The 20,909-nt window shown below is 44.5% G+C and overlaps 1 long non-coding RNA gene across 5 annotated transcripts; it reads right to left on the reverse strand.

Moving 5' to 3' along the window:
* Positions 1 to 798: 798 nt before the first annotated feature.
* LOC143575550 (uncharacterized) lies at positions 799 to 19,511 on the reverse strand. Of its 5 annotated transcripts, none has more exons than XR_013142783.1 (5): positions 19,003 to 19,511; positions 18,800 to 18,895; positions 18,595 to 18,693; positions 2,695 to 2,851; positions 799 to 2,490 (listed from the first exon to the last, which is right to left on the reverse strand). It is a non-coding gene; the product is annotated as an uncharacterized LOC143575550 (long non-coding RNA). The 5 variants fall into 5 exon arrangements; XR_013142781.1 differs by having other exon boundaries at positions 799 to 961; positions 2,284 to 2,851; XR_013142784.1 differs by lacking the exon at positions 2,695 to 2,851 and having other exon boundaries at positions 799 to 961.
* Between the last annotated feature and the right edge of the window lie 1,398 nt (positions 19,512 to 20,909).

The raw sequence follows: 20,909 nt of genomic DNA on the forward strand, positions 1-20,909 counted from the left end.
AATTTTAATTTCGTATTATCCGTCATAAATAAATGTCACTTCCCAACAAAACAGGGCGTAACCATCGAATTTACACTAAACATGGTTTTTTTTAAGAACAAAAGTGAAGCCTACGATTTACAAATTAAATATTATAAAAATTAGGCTCACGCCTTGCGGCAACAAGTATTCTTCATATCTAATGCGATTCATTTCAACTGGCTGGCCAGTTGTGCCATTGACTTCAAACCTCGAGCGTTAACCAAGATATCTAAACATGATTAAAACACATGCTAAATCGGGTCTCCTTCCGCAAGCGAGTTTGAAGTTTAGGGTTTTGGAATAATATTTGTGTCAATATACATTTTCAATTGCTCCTCTAGTGAACGGTGTCTTAGATTCAGAAAGCAGGTCATGCATTGGAATTTTTATTCATGAATTCATGTAACAAACAAGTTCTATTAAAACCTAGATAACAAACAAGTTCTATTAAAACCTAGATACTGTTAGTTAGCAGTCATGAATACACTAAAGGTAATGAATTATGGGTGTACTATTTTATTTGTTATATAACATTGAATCTTTTAAGATTTTTTCTTAAAAAGGTTAATATAAAAAAGTATTTACAACATATATCAATGCCAAATCATTTGAAAACCAATATAAAAGTCAGTTACTTTACAAACTGTCTTTCTCTTTCTCTTGGTTTAAATAATCATTTTAAACACGCAAACTTCTAAATGTTTTTTTAGTGTACGACAATATTCAAAACCAATGCAACTATTTAAACACATATACTTTAAATCTAAACTAGTATTATTACCCGCGCGTTGCGGCGGAGCGCATTAAGTGCATGACATGTTTGAATGCTCTAAAGAATCCAAATACAAACCTAATAAGCTAACAAACATACATCAATACCAGAGTACCACCAGTAGACATCACTAGTCGAATCGACCAACATTGCAAATGGAATTCATACCTACAACAAAGTTTTTGATACCTCAAGGACATATAAGCTGGAATAATTAAAAGAGAGAAAAAAACAATGCATCAATAACCTAGCTTAGAATCTCTTATATTGCCGTGACTCGAACCCGATCTAAAATGCAGATTTAATAGTAATAATAATAACAAAAATCAGGTTACACAGGTCCTATTCATGTAAACCCACAAATATTCGTGTTGTTTTGTGTTTCGTGTCTGACATGATTTTGATTTGTGTCATATTTGGGTATTTTCAGGTTCGGGTTCGTATCTGTTTCAATCCGCTAGTTCGAAAAACATGACCCATTTAAATTTTAACAACCCTTAACTGAAGTTTCAAAGCCTACAAATGTCATACAAATCGTTCATGAAATAGACTATTACAGAGAAATAAATTACTTTTGTATATTTTAACATGAGCTTCTTTAATTTTCTGATCTTTTGCTTTTAAAGAATCATACTTTCTTTCGCCAAGTTAGGCCTGTAAACGAACCGAACCGAACATTCATGAACTGTTCGTGAAGTATTCGGCGGTAATTCGTTTATGCTCTTTTATTTAATAAACGAACGAACATGAACAAAATTTATTGCTCATTTAGTTAATTGAACGAATACACGTTTTGTTCGATCGTTTATCTTCATGAAAGTCAGTTTATGTTTGTTCGTTTATTTACGTTCGTTTAAGTTTTAGTAAATACGTAAATGGGTAGCCATGTTCATTTGTGTTTGTTAATGTTTGTTCTATTATGTTCATTTAAGTTTGTTTCCTTTTGTTTTTGTTTGTTAAAGTTCGTGAATTGTTCTTATGGATTTTAGACGAACGAATATAAACGAAACATGAACATGCCATTTTTCTTAATAAACGAACATTAACACAATAATTTGTTCGATTATTTGACCGTGCTCATGTTTAGTTAAAGTTAAATGAACGTATACGAACATGCCCCGTTGATGTTATTTCGGTTCGTTTACATACCTATTTGGCATTCTTTTGCTTGAACTCTAAAAGTACGAACAATTTTTTAAGAAAAGTAATACACTTGTTTACGTATGTTCATATATGGTCATATATCTTTGTTCAATTGTACTAATTTATGTTCATCTACGTTAGTAAACTATTTGTTTAGATTTTTAAAAACGAACACGAACATAAACAAACCATGCCTTTGTTTGCGTTCGTTGGATTTGTTTATAGGACTAAACATGTACGATGTACCATGGTACGTGGCATCGACCGAAGAAACAAATAGTTCAACTCGCATGTAATCATGAAAGGTAATATAAACAAAATATAAAACCAAAATCATAAATACTTACTGCGAATAACACTAAAATGCAGATTGCATGATTGGCATTTGAGTCAGTTTGTATCATCGAGACATCGACAGGGTAAATACCCAAGCAACCGCACACACGATTTGTATGTGTTTAACCAACAAAAATCATCAACATATGATCAGCTAGCATTTAAATTCATCTGCGATGAGTGGTGGGATACCAATAAGGCATTCCTCAAATTTTTTCCTACAGTTACCACATAATATTAATCCTATTATATCTATCAATTATAATAACAAAACTTATACACAACAGCTATAAATTGCCCTTCACACGATTCTTCCTTTATAATTCTATGTACAACAAAATTTTCTCAATTAAAAACCCCCAAAACTCCAAATTCACATAACGGAATAAGAAATCTATCAAATTGGAATCAAAGCTTCTTACCAGTGACTCGATTACGCTCTGAAAATACTTATTGAAAGAGAAGAGAAAAGAACGCCCTGTAGTGACGAAGGTTAGTAGCAGGAGGCAAGAGCTGTGAAGTGGATGGTTATTAGAATGACACACATAGGAGAATAAATAGGGAGGAGCTCACACGTATCTGTCAATAACCGCAAGCAGTCAAGCACCGTATTGCCTTGGATACGTGTCAAAAATTAAAATTTTCTTATGAATAGTTTTGTCTTAGCCAGCACTTCATCAATTTACAATCAAATTCAATTAGAACCTCATCAACTACCTAAGTTTGTCCAAAAGCTTACTTGATAAGTTAGAAAATACAACTCTGCATATGTTTGTGAAGAAACGTGGATCTACTCACTGGTAGCAGATCTACTTTTCTCGGGTGTGATTATACTATTTCACCGATGGTTCTTCTGGATCAGTGTTCTTCCACCTACAAAATGAACAGCGCCGTTACTTACTCCTCAGAAAGGGACAGAGGGGTCCTCTTTGGGGTAACCCTCCGGCGTGAGAATAAGTATGGTGTAGGAGAAGATAATAATGTGAGAGTAAGGGAATTGGGAGAGTATTGCTTAATAGCTGAATACTGTATGTTACTCTGTATGATTATGTGATTCTCTCTGTGTATGAGAAAGTAACTGACTAGGGCTGCCTGTCAGTGAATGTAATTGAATATGCTTCAATGTGTATCAATGTGTCTGTAACTGTCAATGTTTGAGTATGAATGTGTCCATCAAAGTGGAGTTGATGCTGTATTTATAGTGCTAGGGTTTCCACTGATTAGGCTCAACCTCGTTGGCCTCCTCCAATCGCACTGCGCCACGTGTCCTCTGGGACACCTGGCGCTTTCTCGTTGGTTGTAATCACGTGGTAGCACATGTGTCATGCTGAGTTGTCGACCTTTCATTTGGCAGCTGTCAACATCAGCATATTCTTATTCCTTAAAAAGATGCCTTCTGGAAGGTTGTCTGACGTGCACAATCAAGGTTGCCCTAATCCTGATTTGGATAAGGACGAGGTCGATTATGTGCATGTGTGATATGCGCCCATCCTGAGGATGCGCGAGGTCTTCTCTTTATTCTCACGCGCAGATATTTCATGCGCAGATGTGATATGCACGAGCATGTGATATGCGCCGCGCGCTGGTGCGCCACGCGCATATGTGATGCGCGAGCATATGTGTGCCTGGGCAGATGTGATATGCACGAGCATGTGATATGCGCCGCGCGCATATGTGATGCGCGAGCATATGTGTGCCTGGGCATATGATGCCTGAGCATGTTTTGTATGCGCCATGCGCATAGGTTTTGGCTTTGTGCCTTCATAATGTGTTTATCTTGTGGGTTGACCCGCCTTGCTCGGTGTTGAGGCGGGTACATACCTCTTCAAGCCCCCCCAGTCTAATGTGTGTCTTATCTCGCGCGAGCGCGGTAAGATAGATATTAGACTTACTGATTTGGTCTTTTAAAGGGGTTTTGTCGTTTTCTTGGTTGTTTTCTCGTTGCGCGAAGTTCTATCCATTTGGTTGAAACGAAGGATCCAAACACGTGGTTGGTTGGTGGTGACGTGCGCCGTAAACGTGTCAGACGTTTCGTGTGCTCGAGGTGCTACAGTTGCCTCGAGCACACGAAATGAACAGCGCCGTTACTTACTCCTCAGTGTTCTTCTGAGGATGCGCGATGAACCTCGAGCACCGATGGTTCTTCTGGATCAGTGTTCTTCCACCTACAAAATGAACAGCGCCGTTACTTACTCCTCAGAAAGGGACAGAGGGGTCCTCTTTGGGGTAACCCTCCGGCGTGAGAATAAGTATGGTGTAGGAGAAGATAATAATGTGAGAGTAAGGGAATTGGGAGAGTATTGCTTAATAGCTGAATACTGTATGTTACTCTGTATGATTATGTGATTCTCTCTGTGTATGAGAAAGTAACTGACTAGGGCTGCCTGTCAGTGAATGTAATTGAATATGCTTCAATGTGTATCAATGTGTCTGTAACTGTCAATGTTTGAGTATGAATGTGTCCATCAAAGTGGAGTTGATGCTGTATTTATAGTGCTAGGGTTTCCACTGATTAGGCTCAACCTCGTTGGCCTCCTCCAATCGCACTGCGCCACGTGTCCTCTGGGACACCTGGCGCTTTCTCGTTGGTTGTAATCACGTGGTAGCACATGTGTCATGCTGAGTTGTCGACCTTTCATTTGGCAGCTGTCAACATCAGCATATTCTTATTCCTTAAAAAGATGCCTTCTGGAAGGTTGTCTGACGTGCACAATCAAGGTTGCCCTAATCCTGATTTGGATAAGGACGAGGTCGATTATGTGCATGTGTGATATGCGCCCATCCTGAGGATGCGCGAGGTCTTCTCTTTATTCTCACGCGCAGATATTTCATGCGCAGATGTGATATGCACGAGCATGTGATATGCGCCGCGCGCTGGTGCGCCACGCGCATATGTGATGCGCGAGCATATGTGTGCCTGGGCAGATGTGATATGCACGAGCATGTGATATGCGCCGCGCGCATATGTGATGCGCGAGCATATGTGTGCCTGGGCATATGATGCCTGAGCATGTTTTGTATGCGCCATGCGCATAGGTTTTGGCTTTGTGCCTTCATAATGTGTTTATCTTGTGGGTTGACCCGCCTTGCTCGGTGTTGAGGCGGGTACATACCTCTTCAAGCCCCCCCAGTCTAATGTGTGTCTTATCTCGCGCGAGCGCGGTAAGATAGATATTAGACTTACTGATTTGGTCTTTTAAAGGGGTTTTGTCGTTTTCTTGGTTGTTTTCATCGTTGCGCGAAGTTCTATCCATTTGGTTGAAACGAAGGATCCAAACACGTGGTTGGTTGGTGGTGACGTGCGCCGTAAACGTGTCAGACGTTTCGTGTGCTCGAGGTGCTACAGTTGCCTCGAGCACACGAAATGAACAGCGCCGTTACTTACTCCTCAGTGTTCTTCTGAGGATGCGCGATGAACCTCGAGCACCGATGGTTCTTCTGGATCAGTGTTCTTCCACCTACAAAATGAACAGCGCCGTTACTTACTCCTCAGAAAGGGACAGAGGGGTCCTCTTTGGGGTAACCCTCCGGCGTGAGAATAAGTATGGTGTAGGAGAAGATAATAATGTGAGAGTAAGGGAATTGGGAGAGTATTGCTTAATAGCTGAATACTGTATGTTACTCTGTATGATTATGTGATTCTCTCTGTGTATGAGAAAGTAACTGACTAGGGCTGCCTGTCAGTGAATGTAATTGAATATGCTTCAATGTGTATCAATGTGTCTGTAACTGTCAATGTTTGAGTATGAATGTGTCCATCAAAGTGGAGTTGATGCTGTATTTATAGTGCTAGGGTTTCCACTGATTAGGCTCAACCTCGTTGGCCTCCTCCAATCGCACTGCGCCACGTGTCCTCTGGGACACCTGGCGCTTTCTCGTTGGTTGTAATCACGTGGTAGCACATGTGTCATGCTGAGTTGTCGACCTTTCATTTGGCAGCTGTCAACATCAGCATATTCTTATTCCTTAAAAAGATGCCTTCTGGAAGGTTGTCTGACGTGCACAATCAAGGTTGCCCTAATCCTGATTTGGATAAGGACGAGGTCGATTATGTGCATGTGTGATATGCGCCCATCCTGAGGATGCGCGAGGTCTTCTCTTTATTCTCACGCGCAGATATTTCATGCGCAGATGTGATATGCACGAGCATGTGATATGCGCCGCGCGCTGGTGCGCCACGCGCATATGTGATGCGCGAGCATATGTGTGCCTGGGCAGATGTGATATGCACGAGCATGTGATATGCGCCGCGCGCATATGTGATGCGCGAGCATATGTGTGCCTGGGCATATGATGCCTGAGCATGTTTTGTATGCGCCATGCGCATAGGTTTTGGCTTTGTGCCTTCATAATGTGTTTATCTTGTGGGTTGACCCGCCTTGCTCGGTGTTGAGGCGGGTACATACCTCTTCAAGCCCCCCCAGTCTAATGTGTGTCTTATCTCGCGCGAGCGCGGTAAGATAGATATTAGACTTACTGATTTGGTCTTTTAAAGGGGTTTTGTCGTTTTCTTGGTTGTTTTCATCGTTGCGCGAAGTTCTATCCATTTGGTTGAAACGAAGGATCCAAACACGTGGTTGGTTGGTGGTGACGTGCGCCGTAAACGTGTCAGACGTTTCGTGTGCTCGAGGTGCTACAGTTGCCTTTCATGTCCCCTCGCACAGCTGTCTGGAACACGTGTCGCGCTCGCATTGGTTTGCACCTGCGAGTGGGGGCGCGTCTCTGTTCCGTGGCAGGTCGGTTACATTTTTATGTCCCCTCAACAGTGTTAGGGACACGTGCCGCGCTCTCGTTGGCTTGCACCTGCGAGTGGGGGCGCGTGAAATCCGATCAGTTACCACTTTTCTCTCTCCTGGGCCTATAAAAGTAGGCCCTTAGGAAAAATTTTTTATCTTCATCTTCATTGTTGCTAATTTTCGAATTTCTGCCTTTCATATTCTGATTTGAGTGTTTTGATTGTTTTGAATCCTCGATTATCTGCTGCTGCAGTTGTATGTCTGATAGTTCAGACTCCTCTAACCCCTCCATCACCTCTATTGCCTCCCGAAGACGCCGTGTGAAATCTGTGGTGATGTCGACATTGAAGCAGAAGGGTAAGGGGAAGAGGGTTGTTGAGACCACATCGGAGGAAGTAGGGAAGACCAAGGCCCCGAAAAGGTGGAATGAAATCCCCTGCAAATTGAGGCAGGCCGATCTCGACAGCCTCATCTCGTCACAGGGTTTCCCCCCTGTGTTTGGCTGCATGTTGCCTGTGGCCGGGCAGACGGCGGCGGACTCGCCTCCCGGCTATATTTCACTGTACACCCATTTTTTCACCCACTGCAACCTTCGTCTTCCGATGACAAGGTTTGTAGGCGCGGTGTTACGTTTTTTCGGGATTCATATATCCCAAGTCCATCCGTTTGGACTTGTGCGCATGACTCATTTCGAGTTCATGTGCAAATCACAGCGCGAGGAGCCCACCCCTCGGCGCTTTCAATTTTTTTATAAGCCCAAGATCCAAGATTCTTGGATCTCCTTTATTCCTCGCAGTCAGAAGGTTAAGTGCAACACCGTGTCATTCAAGAGCCTTCATGACTGGTCTGAGAGGTTCTTCTACATCAGGGCTGGTGTAATCCCCATCCGCATGACGATGCGCGCGATCGATTCTGCGCCCGCGGATGCGGATGTTATTAAGAACCCAACCGGCGCTTGGGTTAAGAAACTGACCACCGAACCATCCCCCGCCAAGAAAATTCGCGAGGAGGCGCTGGTGGGGGTCGGCATGAGTAAGCTGTGGACCGACAGCGCACTTGTGCCCGTTATCCAAGTCGACGGGTTGTGTAAGTTTATTTCATTGCTTTATTTCTTTTTCTGCGCGAACATAATTCTTTTTGCTGATATCACTTGACTTGTTTTTGCGCAGTCACCAAGGATTATATCCACGCCGCTTATGATGATCAAGTGGAAGGTGGCTCCGTCGCGCTTGGCGCTGGGGAGGTGGGCTTCCCAGATCGCTTCGATGACATGTTCATCCCTGTCGATCTGGCATTTGACTTTGATAGCGACGCGCCTGGTAAGCCTTCGCACTTATGCTTATTCCTTTAGAATACCAAAGTTTATTAACAGTTCTGTTGCATGTATTGTAGATGCGCTGGAGAACTACGAGCTGGAGCTCGCGGAGGAGGAGGAGGAGGAAGAGGAGGCGCCCCTACTGAAGCGCAAAGCTAAGGGGAAATCTGGCGCAGGGGGCAGTAAGAGACAAAAGAAAGATGACACCCCTGTCGCTCATCCCCATGCTCAAACGAAGGGACCTGCGGAAACCGAGGTGTTTACCACCAAGGTTTCTTTAGCTTCCCTGCCTGTGAAAGTGGGCAGACCTCCTGTCCACTTGAGGTATGGTGGCGTCACCTCCTCCGTTCGCGCGGCTGAAGAGAGAAGCAGTGCCGCGCCTGCGACAGGTATACTTTGCTTATCTTCATCTGATTGAATTATTACTAAACCTTTGCTCCTTTGAATGTTCGCAGGACCGGCGACGGTCGCAGATCAGCCGCATGCGCCACAAGGTGCTGAGGCTGCGCCGGGGGCTGCTTCAAAGTCCCCTGTTCTACCCTCTGAAAAGGGTAGAATGAACTTTATGGCGATGTTCGCCGCGCGAACAGAATTGCGCCAAGGTATGTTTTGCACATTTGTCTCCTGAATTTTTTCTTTTGGATCCAGTCGTAAACCAATTTTCCTTGTTGGTTTGTTCATAGGAGTTGTAGCTGGCGTACAAGTTGCTGGCGACACTCCTGGCGCCGTTGCCGGCGCCGCTGGTTCTGGTCCTGCTCCTGCTAGTGCTGAGTCTCCCCTTATTGGGATTACAAAGGAGCAGGAAGCCGTATTGCGCGCAGAACTGGCGGCGTCGAGACCTCCCTCGCCTCCTCCTACGCGCAGCCCTCTCCGCGAGGCTGGTTTGGAGCCCTCCAGGTCGCAGGGGAAGAGGCCTATTGAAGAAGATGAGGAGGATGAGGGGGCTCAAGCTGAAGACTCCTTGGGAGACCGCGCCAGCCCTGCGATGCCACAAGACTTTGCAGCGCAGACTTCTGGTGGGGCTGGCGCTGACTTTTCTGCTTCATCCCCGCAGGTATGTTTTAATTTGTTGCTCCGCTGCACGTACCTCCATATAAGTATGTTTTATGACTTAGAACATTTCTTGTGTTTTGTAGGAAGGTGACCACGTTTATCGCCCGAGATGGAATATTAATGAAGACAGTTCCTTCCAATCCATGGGCGTATGCGAGGACTTCTGGGCTCTTGCCGTGCCTCCTACTGAAAGGAGGTATCAGGAGGAGCGCACCCGCGCTGACTTGCTCAACGATCACATTTTCGCTGGGTCAGCTTTCTTTGCTGCCTCCCAAGAGCTTCATCACGATTATATTAAAGTACGCGATGCTCTTGTAGCAGCCCAGCAAGAGGCTAAGGTGGCTGCCTGGAACCTTTCTGATGCTCGCGCACGAGCTGAAAAACTCCAGGCGGAGCTCAGCGAAAATAGAGCAAGTGCCAACACCGCCTTTATTAAGCGCGGGCATGAGCTCCAGGCTGCACGGGAGAAGCAGCAGGTGGCGGAGGCCGAAGTTGCCAAGTACGCGCGGAGAGTGCGTGTCTTGGAACAGCAGGCTGAGGCGCGTGACCAAGCTATCGTCCAGAGTATCACTGAGAAATCATCACTGGAGAGTGAGGTCGCGCGCCTAAAGAAGGAGTTGGCGGCCGCGCAGGCCGATAGAGATGAGGCCTTGGCGACGGCAGCGTCCAGCCAGGAAGCACTTGATGCTGCGCAGGCAGAGAAAGAAGAAATTTTGGCGGCAGCAGCGTCTGATAAAGAGGAGCTAAAAAAGACCAAGGAAACTGTTGAGTTATTAAACTCACAGGTTCCTGCCCTCGAGACGTCTGTTGCTGGCCTCGCGCAGGATCGCCAATGGCTGGTGTCACAGGGCATGACTCGTTGCGCTTTGGCGATGAAATATTCCGCCGAGTTTCAGGCCCTTGTGATGGACTGCAATGCTGCCGCGCGCTTGGTGGGTCGAGCTGAAGGGTTTACGGATGGGTATGAATATGGCATGTTGAAGAAGAACCCATCCGAGTACCCTTACAAGAGCGACGCGGCCTGCGCGGACATGGCTGCTGTGGGGGAGAAGTATATGAATACTCCCATCCCCATCCTTATGCAGGTACCTCGACCTTAATGAGTTTGTCTTGATTAATTTTCCAAGTGTTTTGTACTCAATACTTTTCTAATGATTTGCAGATAGCTGCGCTTGCTGACCAGCCCGACCTCGGCGCGCTAAAGAAGTTGCTCGATGAATGCGAGAGGGCTGGTGGCGATGATGGTGGCGCGGGGGATGTTGCCCATGCCAGCGGCTCTGGCGCGGCGAAAGAATCTGCTCCTGACACCGTCGTGATAGAAGACTCCATTGAGGAGGAAGAACTTGACTATGGTCAGTTCGGAGATGAGGAGCGGGCCGCGCCGGATGCTGAGGGAGATGATGAGGGTGATGAAGTGGCTGACGTCGACGTGGAGACCTGAGAAGCCCTTCATCTTTCCAAATTTTTTTTTTATTTTTTATACTTGTAATTTGTAACCCATCATACTTGTAAATTTCAATGCTATGGAATGAAACTTGTTTTCCCTTTTTCACATCTTGCGCATTTCCATTCATCTCTTCATGTTTGCTTGTATAGATATAAGATATGCTTGCACGTTAAAATAAGAACAAGGTTGTAAGGAAATTATTCACTTAACCATAGTCCTATTTTGTAAGTGGTTTCGCAGTATCTTGTTTATGCTGACATGCGCGATATCTTTTCTCAATTCCTTTTTTGCGCGTCGAGGTCGCGCGGTTTTAATATGGAAGTATGAGTTTTAGCCATTACATGTCAGCATGTGTTACTCAGATATCCACTATGATTCCGCGCGCGACCTCGACCTGAGACCTTAACAACTATGATATGGCATGTACTTTGCCTTAGTTGTGTTTAAGGATTTTTATGATCAGGCTGCGCGGGATGTAAGATGGATGTTTGTGAGTGTTTTGAGCTAAGGCTCTTTGTTTTGGGCTAAGGCCCTGACGTTTTTAGAGTTAAGACTCATTAACGTGTTTGAGCTAAGGCTCGTAGGTTTGGGCTAAGGCCCTGACGTTTTAGAGTTAAGACTCGTTAACGCGTTTGAGCTAAGGCTCGCGCATGTATGTTTTACTTCGTTTTATTTCGTTTTGAAGTCAATATAGTGTTGTCATATTGCTCCAAATTAATAAAGGAAGTGTGAAACATGTATGCAAAGGTAATAGAACAAATATTGAAAGATAGCGCGAATCATCATTCATGATGGCTTAAAAGCCTTGATTACATATTTGAACTTTTACATGAAGCATTTTCTAAGTTGTGCCGCGTTCCACGCGCGCGGTATCTTTTTTCCATTCAAATCTTTTAAAGTGTACGCGCCTTTCCCCAAATCTTCTGAAATTTGATAAGGTCCCTCCCAATTGGGGGACATTTTTCCTGGGGGTATTGCGCGGCTAGCTTCATTGTTTCGAAGGACAAAATCATTTTTCTTGAAGTGGCACTCTTTAACGCGCTGATTATAATATTTTTCCAGCTTTTTCTTGTATCTGGCTTCATTGATGATAGCCGCTTCTCTGCGCCCTTCAAGCAAGTTAAGGTCCAGTCTTCTTTCGCGCTCGTTATCAGTCTTGCTCATCATGAGTACCCTATGGGATGGGCATCCAATTTCTGCTGGGATCATAGCCTCTGTCCCATAGGTTAGGCTGAACGGGGATTCGCCATTGCTAGTTTTGCTTAATGTCCTGTGCGCCCACAGGACATTAGGTAACTCTTCGACCCAAGAATGGATTCTCCCTCCAACCTTTTCTTCAGCCCATTTAACAAACTTTGATTCGCGCGCTCCACTTGGCCATTCCCCTGAGGGTGGTAGACCGAAGTGAAGATTTGGTTGATGTGCAATTCTTTGAGCCAGCTGGATATCTTCCTGTCAGTGAATTGTTTGCCATTGTCGCTCACCATTTCCATAGGAAGGCCAAAACGGCAAATGATGTGGCTCCAGATAAATTGCTTCATCGCCTCAGCTGTGATTTTTGCTAGTGGCTTGGCCTCAACCCATTTTGTGAAATAGTCTATCGCCACTACCAAAAATTTCACTCGCCCTTGCGCTTGCGGCAGGGGCCCCACGATATTAATGGCCCATTTGTGGAAAGGCCATGCAGAGGTCACCGGAATCAAGTTGTTCTTTGGCCGCATGGTGTTTGGCGTGTAGCTCTGACATGCCTTGCATTTTTGTATTTCTTTTAGCGCATCCAAGTACATGCCTGGCCAATAGTAGCCCGAGCTCATTGCCTTGGCAACCACCATGCGCGGGCCAGCGTGTATGCCGCAGATTCCTTCGTGAATCTCCCTAATCACATAGCTTGCTTCTTCAGCATCCAGGCATTTCATGAGCGGTCCAAGATAAGAGCGTCGATATAATGTACCATCAAGTAGTTCATAGTTCTGCGCCTTGTGTCTTATCTTTCTCGCCTGTGCGCGATCGTCCGGTAACGTCCCCTCCTTCAGGAATTCCATTATTGGAGTTATCCAGGATGAAGGGGTTGTATGAATTACAAGGACTGATTGCGTTTGCACTGACAGGTTGCTCATCACTTCCACCCTGACATCTTTGGCAAAGTGATCAAAATTAGTTGATGCCATCTTACTCAACGCGTCAGCGGACTTGTTTTCGCTGCGCGAGATGTGTATGATTTTGAAGAAGTCAAACTGCTCAACGAGCTTTTTTGCCTGCTCTAGATATAGAGGCATGGTGTTCTCCTTGGCATCATAAAGGCCATTGACCTGTGCAGCTACCAAGTAAGAATCAACATGTGCCTCTAGCCTTTTAACTCCAAACTTGCGCGCAATGCGCAGACCAGCCAGCAGGGCTTCATACTCAGCCTCATTGTTGGTACTCTTGAAGTCCAACCTAATAGCATAAGTATATTCATGATTATCAGGGTCCACCAGTTTGAGGCCTGCGCCGGACCCTTCGCTGTTGGAGGCTCCATCAGTGAATAGCCTCCAAACATCTTCTTCATCATTTGCTCGCGGAGGGTCTACCTCGCGCTGAGCTTCTTCAATCTTTCCCTCTGGGATTTCCGTGATGAAATCCGCCAAAACTTGACCCTTTATTGCTGGACGGGGCTTATAAGTGATCGTGTGTTCACCCAATTCCAGCGCCCACTTTGTCAGACTTCCGGAGAGCGCGGGGCGTCGCAAGACTTGCTTGATGTTGTAACCTGTCAGAACTTCAATCGGATGACCATTGAAGTATCTGTGAAGCTTGCGCGACGCGTGTGTTAGTGACAAAACTAACTTTTCCATGATGGAATAGCGCGTCTCAGGGTCTGTCAGCACCTGACTCACATAGTATATTGGCGTTTGGATCCCCTTGCGATCCACCAATAATACTGCGCCGATGGCGCGGTCTCCAGCTGACAAGTACAATGTAAGGGTTTCGCCAGGAAGTGGAGCTGTGAGCGCGGGCAGCTTTATGAGACATTCTTTTATCTCACTGAAAGCTTGCTCAGCCTCAGGCGTCCACTTGAATTGGCTCTTCTTCAAGCAGTTCCTCAAAGTGTTAACGAATGGAGTAGATTTGCTGGCGTGGTTCGCTAGGAACCTGTTGATTGACACCAATCTACCATTCAGCTTCTGAACCTCTTTCATGGTGGATGGTGAAGGCATGTCAAGGATGGCTTCCACCTTTTCAGGGTTCACCTTGAAACCATCCTTAGTAACCATTACACCAAGAAATTTCCCCTCTTCCGCGCCGAAAGTACATTTGCTCGGGTTGAGCTTCATGTTAACTTCCGTTAGGCGCTGAAGAGTTTCCTCAATGTCTTTGAGCATTTGTCTCTCCTCCCTGCTCTTGATCACCAAATCATCAACGTAGACTTCTAGATTTCTTCCGATTTGTTCACTGAAAACCGAATCCATAAGTCTCTGATAGGTTGCGCCCGCATTCTTTAAACCAAAGGGCATTTTTGTGTAACAAAAAACACCCTTGTCGGTTCTGAAGGCAGTCTTGTCTTCGTCCTGTGGTGCCATTTGAATCTGGTGATAGCCTTTGTAGGCATCCAGGAAACATTTGAGCTTGAATGGCGCCACGGAGTCCACCTTTGCGTCGATGTTTGGGAGGGGGTAACAGTCTTTCGGACATGCTTTGTTGAGGTCCTTGAAGTCAATACACATCCTCCATGACCCGTTGCTTTTCTTTACCATCACAGGATTGGCTACCCACGTCTGGTATCGGATCGGGCGGATGATGTTTGCGCGCAACAGGTCCTCCACTTGCTCATTCATGGCCTTCGCCTTTTCATCCCCCATGATTCTCTTTTTCTGAGCAATTGGCTCCACCGACTTGAACGTGTTAAGAGAATGTTGCGCCAAGTCTCGCGGGACCCCCGTCATATCGGAGTGTTGCCACGCGAAAACCGACGTGTATTTTGTGAGCAACTTTTTCATTCTCAATCTCGTTTCGTCTGAAATGGTAGCGCCAATTGTGACCGTTTGCTCTGGGAATTTTGGGTTTAAAATCCACTTCTCTGGCGCATTGTCCGCCATTGGAAGTTTCATTCTCCCTTCCCGCGGCGTACTTGTCACTGCGCACAAATGATCGCGGTAAACAAATGTTACGCCTGTTGGTGTAGGGAACCCTAATGCGCCGTGTGCTGCCGACGGTACAGCATTAAATTGGGCAATCATTCCCCTACCCAGGATCATATTGTGGCATGACGTGGTGGGCAAGACCAAGAAGTTGACAACTTCGGCTCGCTTGTGCTCATCATCCCCCATAGTTAGTTCAAACTGAATCTGGCCTAGGGGATGGATGATTTCATTTGAGACACCACAGATTGGTGCGTTCACAATTTCGAGCCGCGCTTGGTCTGCCGGGTCTAACTTTCTGAAACATTGCTCATACATAATGTCAGATTCGCTTCCAGTGTCCACCAGGACCTTTGACACTTCGTAATGAGCAATGTGTGTGGTGATGACGAGAGGACTGCTTATTGAAGGGCCTCCCCTGATTCTTGGGAAGATGACTTGCTGCTCGCGCCAATCTCCGTGGATTTGCGCGCTTCTCTTTTTTGACGTCTGCCCTTGTCGTCCCCCCTCAGCCACACAGATTCTTTTGTATTTCTTGCTGGCAGAGGCTCCTTCCGGTTGCTCATCTTCTATTCTTTGGTTTTTCACCAAGTGAGCCAGCCTGCCTGATTTTACATCCTTCTCGATCGCATCCTTTAAATGATGGCATGCGTCGGTGTTGTGGCCCGGGACCTGTGAAATTCACAATATTTGTCACTGTTTTGCGGTCCCTTGTAGTGTAGTTGCTTGGGGGGCTTGAATTGAACATTCTCAGTACTTAACACCTATGAAGGTGTTTTAGTGAGTGGAGTCCATATTCTTGGCAGAGGTCTGCTAGGATCTCTGCCGCCCTCCCTCTTGTCACCATCCCCGCGATTACGAACATCTTTTTGGGGCTGGGGTGAGCTTGGTTGCGCTTGCTTTTCTGCTGAAGAAAAACTTGTTAGCTGCAACCTGGACCATACAGAGTTCTGTTTGGCCCTCTTCTCTTTGCTGCGCGGTGATTCAGCCTGATGCGCTCTTTCTCTTGCCCTATCTTGGGCAATATGTTTTTCATTTCTCGCGAAGACTCGCGAGGCTTCCATTAGTTTTGCCCAAGTGGTGGGCATACCATCTTTGCTTACGAGAGCTCGGCGGAGTTGATCACTGCGCGCGCCTTGTATAAAGGCCACGCGCAGGAGCTGCTCAGTTATACCCCCGATTGCCAGGGACTCCTGATTGAAACGAGTGATGTAATCTTCAATCGTTTCATCATTCCTGCGTACGCAGTGCATGATGTCATCAGGATCGCGCGTGTGCCTGCGCTGCTGTACGAAGTGGGCTTGGAACTTTTCTAATAGTTCCTCGAACCCATCAATTTGCCCAGTCGGCAAGCTCTCGAACCATACCCGCGCTGCGCCCGTGAGGCAGCGAGCAAACATATGACACCATGTTGGCATCGTCCAGCTCTCTAGGTTTCCCGTGTTATAGAAACCTTGCAAAAAGTCATCTGGATCTGTTGTGCCATCATATTTGCCCAGACCACTTGGCATCTTGGTCTTGTGCTGGATGGGAGCCTGCGCGATGCGCGCAGTAAACTTTGAGTGTTTTACCAGGATGGCTGGTCTGTAGGGTGTGGTTACGTCCACTTGCCCTCTGACCGGTGGGCTGTACGGCATGTGCAGATCCAGATTTGCTCTGGCTCCAGGCGCCATGTTCACAGGCGCGCGGAGCTGTGAGCCTCCTGCATGAGTATCCCGTGTCTTCCTCATGCTATGCACTTCTTCATCACTGAACTCAGTGTGTGCAGTGTGAACAGAATGTCCTTCTTCCGGCGCGCGCGGCCTTTTTGTAGTCTGCTTATCAAACGCTTGCCTTTGTGTTTGGTCGGCTAGCTTTTTCTGTTTGACCATTTCATTGTACTTTTCCAGTAGACGCCGCTGCTCGTTTATGAGCCATTCATTCGGATCATTTGTTTCTTCTTCTGGACCCATTGGTCCTTTCAGTTTCGCGCCGGCCATATTTTGTAACGTGAGATCGTCTGGAGGAGTTTCAGTCTGGCCGTGAGGGGTTGTGACGAAGGGACGGTTGCTGGTGGTACGCGTAGAATCACGCGGAACCCTCAGAACCTGCTGTCCGTCGTTAACACCCTCACGTTCAATATCCTCCAGAGCTTGATCAACGTTACGAACGCCAGAAACCATGGTGATTTATTTTTTTTATGTAGATCTGATTGCCGTTTGTAACAGTGGATGGCGCCAATGAAGAAACGTGGATCTACTCACTGGTAGCAGATCTACTTTCCTCGGGTGTGATTATACTATTTCACCGATGGTTCTTCTGGATCAGTGTTCTTCCACCTACAAAATGAACAGCGCCGTTACTTACCCCTCAGAAAGGGACAGAGGGGTCCTCTTTGGGGTAACCCTCCGGCGTGAGAATAAGTATGGTGTAGGAGAAGATAATAATGTGAGAGTAAGGGAATTGGGAGAGTATTGCTTAATAGCTGAATACTGTATGTTACTCTGTATGATTATGTGATCCACGGATGGCGCCAATGAAGAAACGTGGATCTACTCACTGGTAGCAGATCTACTTTCCTCGGGTGTGATTATACTATTTCACCGATGGTTCTTTTGGATCAGTGTTCTTCCACTTACAAAATGAACAGCGCCGTTACTTACCCCTCAGAAAGGGACAGAGGGGTCCTCTTTGGGGTAACCCTCCGGCGTGAGAATAAGTATGGTGTAGGAGAAGATAATAATGTGAGAGTAAGGGAATTGGGAGAGTATTGCTTAATAGCTGAATACTGTATGTTACTCTGTATGATTATGTGATTCTCTCTGTGTATGAGAAAGTAACTGACTAGGGCTGCCTGTCAGTGAATGTAATTGAATATGCTTCAATGTGTATCAATGTGTCTGTAACTGTCAATGTTTGAGTATGAATGTGTCCATCAAAGTGGAGTTGATGCTGTATTTATAGTGCTAGGGTTTCCACTGATTAGGCTCAACCTCGTTGGCCTCCTCCAATCGCACTGCGCCACGTGTCCTCTGGGACACCTGGCGCTTTCTCGTTGGTTGTAATCACGTGGTAGCACATGAGTCATGCTGAGTTGTCGACCTTTCATTTGGCAGCTGTCAACATCAGCATATTCTTATTCCTTAAAAAGATGCCTTCTGGAAGGTTGTCTGACGTGCACAATCAAGGTTGCCCTAATCCTGATTTGGATAAGGACGAGGTCGATTATGTGCATGTGTGATATGCGCCCATCCTGAGGATGCGCGAGGTCTTCTCTTTATTCTCACGCGCAGATATTTCATGCGCAGATGTGATATGCACGAGCATGTGATATGCGCCGCGCGCTGGTGCGCCGCGCGCATATGTGATGCGCGAGCATATGTGTGCCTGGGCAGATGTGATATGCACGAGCATGTGATATGCGCCGCGCGCATATGTGATGCGCGAGCATATGTGTGCCTGGGCATATGATGCCTGAGCATGTTTTGTATGCGCCATGCGCATAGGTTTTGGCTTTGTGCCTTCATAATGTGTTTATCTTGTGGGTTGACCCGCCTTGCTCGGTGTTGAGGCGGGTACATACCTCTTCAGTTTGCACATTTTATGCCTAAAACAAATTGCAAGACAACTATAAAAAACTATAAATAATGCATAAACAACACTAAATCACTTACTCTGACAAAATTAGGCGGAGCCAACAAACATTTGTGCCATCGTGGACCTTAACTTAGCATACACCCCACTTCGCATCGCAGTGTAATAATCCTTGCACACTACAAAACCCAAAAGAACAAAAACAAATAAAAAACATAAATAATCAAATTCAAATGAAACAAATTATTAATGTAAATCAGATATCAACATATAGCAATTAACAACCTGACCAGATCGGCGATCCCTAACTCGCACCATCTTGTCTCTACTACTGGTATACAACCTAGCTGACCCGATGGGTAGCGTGAAACCACCAGCAACCTTCAAATTAATTAGTTAAAAATAGATTCAAGGTTTTAACATAATGCAAAAACAAATCATAATTGAATTAAAAAAGGGAATATAACAATTAGCTAGACGTTTATTACCTCAGATAATAACCCGAATCAAGATAGCAACCAACGGAACATGACCCATCCGTAGCAGGCAATGATAACATATAACCGACATGGCAGTCATACTCAAGAAAACACGATGAATAAGGTAAGCGTACCTAAAGAGACAAAAGACAAAGGCAACATAACGGCTTACCTACGGGTCGCCACTGCGTCAACTCGACCACCACCACTACCTAGGGTTTCGAACACACAACCCGGCAACAACTTTATTCTTAAACCAAAAACAGGAATCCGACCGAGTCGAAAGGCAGCCGACACCTGGACGTTGTTGAACGGCCTGCGGTAACTACAGCCATAAAGTCTCTGTTTGTGAGTGAGAATTGAGAATAATATTTGCAGAACAAATAATCACGGGAGACGAAGAAAGTCATTCGTGGGATATGTGGAAGGCCAGATTACACGTTTGAGAGAGCAGGCAAGGTGTAGCAGAGGTATACACGTGTTAGATTTAAGGCCACATGTTCATAAATAGTAGATTCTGAGAGAGAAGTAAACTTTGGTTTGTAATATATATATACTGTTATGAATATCTATTATTCAAGATCAAGATTTACCCATCTAGATCTACCAAGCAAGTGGATGAGTTCTTTGTCAAACTTATTGATAATGTCCTATACTACATAACCATCAAATAGTTAATCTTGTCTAGAGAAAAGGTTAATCTTTTGTAGTATAAATACTAGCTCAATGTAAAGGAGAAGATGCACCTCATACATACAAATTCATAAGTGATACATTTCACTACTTTCTCTCTTTACTAAATTTTCTAAAGTTCTCAAGTTTTAGCACTAATCTTGTGTTAATTCTTAAAATTATAACACGTTATCAGCACGAGCCGCTTATATCCTAACCAAGAAAGGTAATAGACACAAAGGTATCTACATAAGCATCATAAACACTTCTTTAATTATGTACATTAGATATATATCTATGCATATACATATACTAACTAATATACTGAGTAATAGCAATAATGTGTATAAACATTGTTATCAAAATTTGATAACTATTCTAACTTTTATTTATATATGCACACTAATATCTCATTTAGAAGTTAGATTTATTTACACTAATAATTCTATTCTTATTATTGTGCATACTAATTATATATATTTTATAAAATAAACTGTATTTAATATCTTAATTATTATCTTACTTTAAAATAATTAATATTATATATTATATATATACACACACACAAACGGTAATATTACCGTTATAAACGGTAATATAACCGTTATAAATGGGTTATAAACCTCCACTATAAATAACCAATCATTAACCCCATTTCATTTACAACAAACATTCTTCTTATTAAATTTATCCAAGATAAAATTCTCAAAATGATTCACCCGGTTTTGATGTTGGTCACTATAATGCTTATACTACTTCTCATTCTAATTTTTAATCTCCCATCTGAAGAGTTCGGCATGTTCTTTTTCTTTTATATGTTTATAGCTCTACCAATGTATTGTATCTTATTGTTGATTGATATATATGGATTCTAATATTTATCTTATTATTTGCTCTATTATGTTTAGCAACAAAATGTCAAATATAGCAAAACTCGAATTCCCAGCACTCAACATTTCTGGAGAAAATTATATGTCTTGGACAGCAAATGTCAAAAGACATTTAAAATCTATGGATGTGTTAGACGCAATCCAAGAATACAATGATTGCTCTGACCAGGATAAAGCAAGAGCTGATGTTTTCATCCATAAACATATTGATGAATTGCTACAGCATGAATATTTTAATTATGATAACCCATATATGATATGGGAAGATTTGAAAAGCAGATTCGGTCATCTAAAGGAAGTTTTACTTCCTACTTCTAGAGATGAATGGAACAGTCTTAGGTTCCAAGATTTTAA

Source organism: Bidens hawaiensis, unplaced genomic scaffold (assembly GCF_021521415.1).
Source record: "Bidens hawaiensis isolate Kalapana, Puna unplaced genomic scaffold, B.hawaiensis_p1.1 tig00027538_1, whole genome shotgun sequence".
In the NCBI taxonomy this organism is placed as follows: domain Eukaryota; kingdom Viridiplantae; phylum Streptophyta; class Magnoliopsida; order Asterales; family Asteraceae; genus Bidens; species Bidens hawaiensis.